Source organism: Oryctolagus cuniculus, chromosome 1 (assembly GCF_051225735.1).
Source record: "Oryctolagus cuniculus isolate XC-2025 breed Fujian yellow rabbit chromosome 1, ASM5122573v1, whole genome shotgun sequence".
In the NCBI taxonomy this organism is placed as follows: Eukaryota; Metazoa; Chordata; class Mammalia; order Lagomorpha; family Leporidae; genus Oryctolagus; species Oryctolagus cuniculus.
Genome location: NC_142867.1, coordinates 124,282,580 through 124,288,579, shown reverse-complemented (window position 1 = coordinate 124,288,579; position 6,000 = coordinate 124,282,580). Strand labels below are relative to the sequence as shown.

At 50.4% G+C, this 6,000-nt stretch overlaps 1 protein-coding gene and 1 long non-coding RNA gene across 10 annotated transcripts in view; one reads left to right on the top strand and one right to left on the bottom strand.

The window, feature by feature from the left end:
• Window positions 1-588: 588 nt before the first annotated feature.
• Window positions 589-2,382, bottom strand: LOC103348879 (uncharacterized). The gene is made up of 2 exons (XR_011385072.2): window positions 2,251-2,382; window positions 589-672 (listed from the first exon to the last, which is right to left on the bottom strand). It is a non-coding gene; the product is annotated as an uncharacterized LOC103348879 (long non-coding RNA).
• The window catches only part of ZBTB44 (zinc finger and BTB domain containing 44), a 67,116-nt gene continuing 62,717 nt past the window's right edge, over window positions 1,602-6,000 (top strand). For 2 of the 9 annotated variants that reach the window (XM_070065663.2, XM_070065661.2), the window contains exon 1: window positions 2,506-3,030. The gene's annotated coding sequence lies outside the window, so the exon portion shown is untranslated. Of the gene's footprint in view, window positions 1,738-2,505; window positions 3,031-6,000 lie in introns of those variants that run through there. The other 7 variants (XM_070065660.2, XM_070065646.2, XM_070065644.2 and 4 more) reach the window with 5 other exon arrangements.

Below are 6,000 nucleotides of genomic sequence, written 5' to 3'. Positions count from 1 at the left end.
AGACACTTTAGCAGGGAGCTGGATGGGAAGTGGAGAAGCCAGGATTCGAACTGGCGTCCATATGTGATTATCCACTATGCCACAGTACTGCCCCCCGCAACAATACTTTTTAAAATGTGTTTAGAATAATCTAATAAGAAACCAGGGTGACTTGTGCAGCTCGGGCTCTCCTCATTGGAATTGTTCAAGTCAGACTAGAGATCTTTCTGAGGAAAACATTCTTGCTCTACAGTATGTTTTGGGCTAAATAACTCGGGTCCTATTTAGCACTAATGATTTACCATAGGAAAAGGTCATTTTTTTTCTAGAATTTGGTCCCCAAAACAGCTCATGGCTGAGAAAACAAAAATCCTGGAATTTGAATGCCTCAGAATCACCCAGCCTGAGTTAATAATTAAAGGTTCCTCATGTTGTCTACGTTTGTTTGCTTCACCTATGTGCAGGATTCTGATTTCACAAAATCCACCCAGCAGTGTTATTTAACCCAGTGTCAAAGAGAGGTGTCTGTGTTCCAGCAACCCAAAGACAAGTCCCTACTAGCTCAGGAAGAAAAAAAGGTGGGAGGCTGCAGAAGCCACAGAAACTGACCTTGCCCAAGCCAAGCAGAGGAGAGGACTTCTTTCTCACACCCTCTTCAAGCACCCAGCACTGGCCCCAAAAGGGCCCAACAGCCTGGGGGTGGGGAGACAAGGAGCAAACAGTCTAAATGGAGAATGAAAAAGAAAAACAAAAAACAAAGCACAAAAGGGAGGGACAAGGAGATGAGACCAGAGAAGAATCCTCCAAGGAAAATTTTAAGTTTTTGTGCCAGCTGCCACTCTTGCCTTGAAAGGCACCTGCCACCTTGAGAAACACTTGGTAAATACTTGCCTAATGGGCTTTTGTTGACTGGCCTATTAAATGCCCCAGGCAAGGTGGACTGGGTTTATTTTGACCACCTTATTAGCACCCTGATTGTTCTCCAGTTGTTCAGCCTGTGCAAACATTCACCCCTCCACCACCCCGGGGTGCCCCCCCTCCCCCAGGCACCTGCGGGAGCCCCACGGGGCACTACGCCTGCGTTTCCTGGTCTTCAAACCTCAGCACAAAACTGTTTAGTTTTACGTCTGTCTTTCCTCAACTCCAAAATGGGAATAATTAAAAAAAAAAAAAGTGGTAATAACAACAGACGCCTAGAGATTCCAGGTGCTGCGAGGACCAACTAACATTACAGAATAACTTGTTGGAAACGACCACGGACTATACAAACAAGTCGTTTTGATTGCGTTCACTTCTCAAGTAGATGTCAGTTGTCGGAATTCGGGTGCTTGGCTGCTCGCCCAAGCTCCGGGAGAGGATTAATGGGAGACGTTGCCAAGTGTTTCGGAAGGAAAAAAAAAATCCACCGGGCTTCGTTGGGACGTCAGCGTCGCCACCTTGCACAAAGCCCTTTGGAAAAAAAAGCCCTTCTGTGCTAAAGCTTGGAGGTGTGGGAAAACCAAGTCAGCCAAGGCAGACCGCCCGGGGCGCCCCACCTGCAGCCGCCCGGGGCGCCCCGCAGGCCAGCCCGGCGGCGGGAGGCAGCGCTCGGGTCCTGCGCCCTTGCACTTTGTACGACCGATTCCGCCGCTGACCTGCAGCTCCAACACCCCCCAGACAGTACCGGTCACTTCCGGGTGGCCGGCAGGCTCCCTCCCCGGAAGGCCCTGGCAGCCAAGCGAGGGGGGAGTCCACCATTCTCGGTGGTCCCAGGAATAGGTATAGATTTTGGAGCCGCTGGGGGGTGGGGGGAGCTGGGGGTGCAGGGGGGCGGGGTGGGGGGCGGCGGTGGGAGCAGGAGGCGCTCGGGGAGCCGATTTCTCTAGGCCACGTCGCCCTGGAAAATGCGAGAAGCCCCTTCCCGCCGTGGAGAATGGCAGAGCCGGGGGCGGTGGGCGCGGGAGAACGCCTGGTTCCGCGCGCCCCGCACCTGTCGGCGGGGCCGCCCCTCTGGCAGGCCTCAGTCTCCACGCGCGAAAAATGGGGACGCGACCAACCCACGCTCCCTCGCCGAGAGCGCACTTGGGATGTTTCGGTTTCGGCCTTGCTCTAGAAACCACTCAAAAAAAAAAAAAAAAAAAAAAAAAAACCGGAGTTTCTTCCGTAAAATGCGAGAAGTGTGAGAGCTGAGGGAAAACAGGCTCTCTCAGGGTAGGCGGACGGCAGATCGGACAGGGCTCAGGGAGAATACGGATTATGAACCCGCACGTGTGTGCACATGAGGAGAAATACCCGGTGTCCAGGCCCGGCGGCGTCTGCGTCACGCGGGCGCCCTCGCACCCCACATCGAGACCCAGTCGCCTCCAGTTCAAACCCCTACCACCAGAAGGGTCTTCTCTGCGCTTGCGCACCAGCCGCGTTCCCCCCCCACTCTGGGCCCCGCCCCCAGGTAGCACCGCCCACTTTCCCCTCCCTTTCCCCAACCCGGCTCTGCGCGCAGAGCATTGTGGGACACAAACAAAGTGCCCCCCAAACAGGCTGGAGTGAGAGGAGCGGCCACGGCGGCGGCCCGCACGCGTGCGGCGGCGGCTCCCTCCCAGCCTCCCCCTCCCCTCCCCTCACTCCCCTTCCCCTTCCCCACCCCGCCCCGCCGGGAACACGCGAGCGGCCGCCGCGCTCCGCAAACCGCCGCCTGCCCGCGGCCAACCGCCCCCAACGGCCGCCCGCGCGCGGCTCCCGCGCCCCTTTGCTCCTCCCCTCAGCCCCCTCCGAGCGCCGGGGGCGCCTTCCTCCCCGCCGCCGGCCCTCCTGCACCTCCCAGGCGCGCCGGTGGGCTGGGCCGCCATGCCCCAGCCCCAGGCTGCTCACGGGCCTAGGCGCGGCGGCCCGAGATAGGGTCCCCTGAGCTCCCGGGGGAGGAGAGGGAGCGAGAGCCGGGCGCTCCGCCCCTCCCCCCGGGCTGTCGCCGCCGCCGCCGCCGCCGCTGTCGCCGCCACCACCTCGCCGCCTCAGCCTGGCGGGGAGGAGGAGGAGCAGCAGCAGGCCTCCGGGCCCCCGCGCCGCCGCCCGCAGGTAATGGGGAGGGGAGGCCGAGCGGGGGGGACGCGGCCGCCGCCCGCGCGCCCGGGAGCGCCCGCCACCTGGCCGCTGACGCGAGAGGGGCGCCTGGTCTGTCACCCCCGTCCGCGCCGGGCGACACCCCACAGCGTCCCTCTCAGAGTGGCGTTCTGGGGGCCGCGCAGCCCCCCAGGCTTTCGGGGTGCCCCGCGCCTGCTGCACGCCCATCGCCCCGAAGCAGGCGCAGGTGGGACCCCCCTCTTCTCACCTGGTGCGCCCGGCGAGCCCGAGACCTGTTTTTGGTTTCTGATTTTTTTTTTTTTTTAGCCGCCTTTTTCCTGCTGCTTTTTCTTTGGTCCTGGAAAGAAAAGATGGCACTTATTTAAAAAAAAAAAAAATCTTTTTCTTCCTCACCTTGGGGGGCGGTCTCTGGACATCTACTCTTTTGACTGCCGGCCTAGCCAGAAAAAGGGCTTCTCAGTGAGTGAAATGAGAAGTACCTTAGAACGGGTGAAAGGAAATTGCAGCCGTGCGAGTGCTAGGAGCCTTAACCAGCGTTGAGAATGAGACCCCAATATCGAGTTCTTTATTGTAACTTACAGAAATGGAGACAGAAACTTAATTTCTTTTTTATTGCATCCAGGAGATTATCTGTTAGGTCAGGACAAGAGTCTCTTTAACTTCCACTCATATTCTTAGTGTGTATTGGGAGATAGTCTAATGCCATGAGCAGCCTACGCGATTTGATAGATGCCAGAGTTTGGATTGGTCAAGATTGATGTCCTTTTGTTTAGGGTTTCGATTGGGGTTCTTGGATTTGGAAATATGTCCTCAATTTCCCTGTCCACTTGGCTCTGACTTCCAGTGGACTGACTGTATTTAATTTTTATCTCTTGCTGGATGTGAAGATCATGACTGTTTCCCTTTAGTCTTGTATTTTAGGGTGATTACATGAATTATGAAAAACAGGTTTGCTTATTTTGTGCAACACTGCTAGGCCTTGTATACATATGTAGTCTTAGTATCAGAACAATCCAATGACACAGATACTGTTTCTCTAATTTTATAGATGAAACTAACTTAGAAATATTAACCTGCCTTAGAGAAAATTGCCTTTAAATGTGCTTTATACTGTACTTCTTAATGGATGTGCTGGTTTTGTTAAAAAACTTTATTAGGAGAAGTTTCAGTCTATAGAACTTCAGGGGGAAAAAATACAATGTATACCCCCTCCACACCAAAACTCAACAATGAACAATTTTGCAGTATTGTTCCTCTCTCTTTCTCTCTCTGTGTGTATCCTTTTGAAAGTAAGTTGCAGCACTACCACCCTCAGGTATATCAGTATACATTTCCTAACAATCAGGATCTTCTTTTAACCCAGTAGCATCAATACCTATCAAAATTCCGGTCTAGATTCACGTTTCCTCGATTGTTCTGAAGTGTTTCTGGTGGTTCTCACACCCCTCGTTAAGCTGCAATTAGTAAGGATTCGTGCGTTGCATTGGGTGATTCTTTAGTCCCTTTTGTTAAAAAAAAAAAAAAGTACCCATTCTCCCTACTATTTTTCTGATACCTATTTGACCAAACCAGTTGTATTACAGAGTACACCCACCTCTTGGAGTTGTCTGTGTCCTAGTGTCAATTTCACTTAATTACCCCCCCCTTCCCTAACTGGAAGTTAGGTCTGACCAAGGGTTTGATTAGCTTAATATGTGACTTTCTGTGGCAAGAATATTTAATAGGTGATGCTGTGTACCTCATATCACATATAGGAAGTGTATGGTGCTAGATTGCCATGCTTAACGGTGCTAAATGTGACCACCACTTGATTAAAGCAGTGGCTGCTGGATCGCTTATAAAGATGTGTTTGTCTGTTTGCATTTCCTGTATAATACCTGGGATAATACTTTGACAGCAAGCAAATACTTTGACACCAAGTTTCCAAGTACCTTTAAAACAAGATGTATTTCTTTCAAAGAGTTAGAGATGGAGAGAAAATCTTATGGTCTACTCCCCAGTGGCTGAAGTGACCTGGGCCAAAGCCAGGAGCCTGGAATTCCATCCATGTCTCCCACGTAGGTGACGGGGGCCCAAGCACTCGGCCATCTTTAGCTGCTTTCCTAGGCACATTAGTAGGGAGTTGGATAGGAAGTAGAGCAGCCCTGCCTGTGTGTGATGCCGGCATTGTGGTCGGCAGCTTAACCATCTGCACCCCATTGCCAGCCCTTCTGAATACCTTTTGCTTAGAGATTTTTGGCACCCATTGATGACCCTGGCCTTGTGCTTTGCTCTACGCCTAGAGAGGGCAGTTATTTCAAGGGGGCTTGGTTCTTCGTACTGAGAAATGGTATATAGAAACCAAAATCTGGATATTTGGCATATTCATTGCTGCTGTGGTGTCCTTGCTTCTAGGAGCTTTGAAGAGAGAACAGTAAACATCTTTTTGTTTAATCATGAGTTTGTAGTGATATATCCAATTCAAATTTATTTGAATTGTATTTGATTAAATTGTATTTGATTAAATATTTGTCCCAAAATCTTACTACCTAATAAAATTAATTCACTTGTATATACATAAAATCATCTTGAAAGTTCAAGTATTACTATCAGAAAACTTCTGAACAAAGTTTAATATTTCTTTACACTTATTTTTGTCCCTAGAATATATTGTTTGAAAGGATGATAATCAGAGTACTAAGCTTAGAAATCACCTGAAATACTCTTCTGGTTAAATTGACAATTTTATATGGTTCATTGGTTTCATCTTTATGATCATATTAATATGTAATATATTTTGAATCTTATGATTCAAAAGTCAAAATAAGGTTTTAAAATTATACTTGAAAGAAACCCAATCCAAATTAGCTTTTTAAAATGAAGTATTTGTTCTTAATGTCTGTTCTCATTAAGTGAGAAGGATTGGCAGTGGATAAGATTTATCACTTATTTTAAAAAACTGCTGTGGTGCAGTGGGTTAAGCTG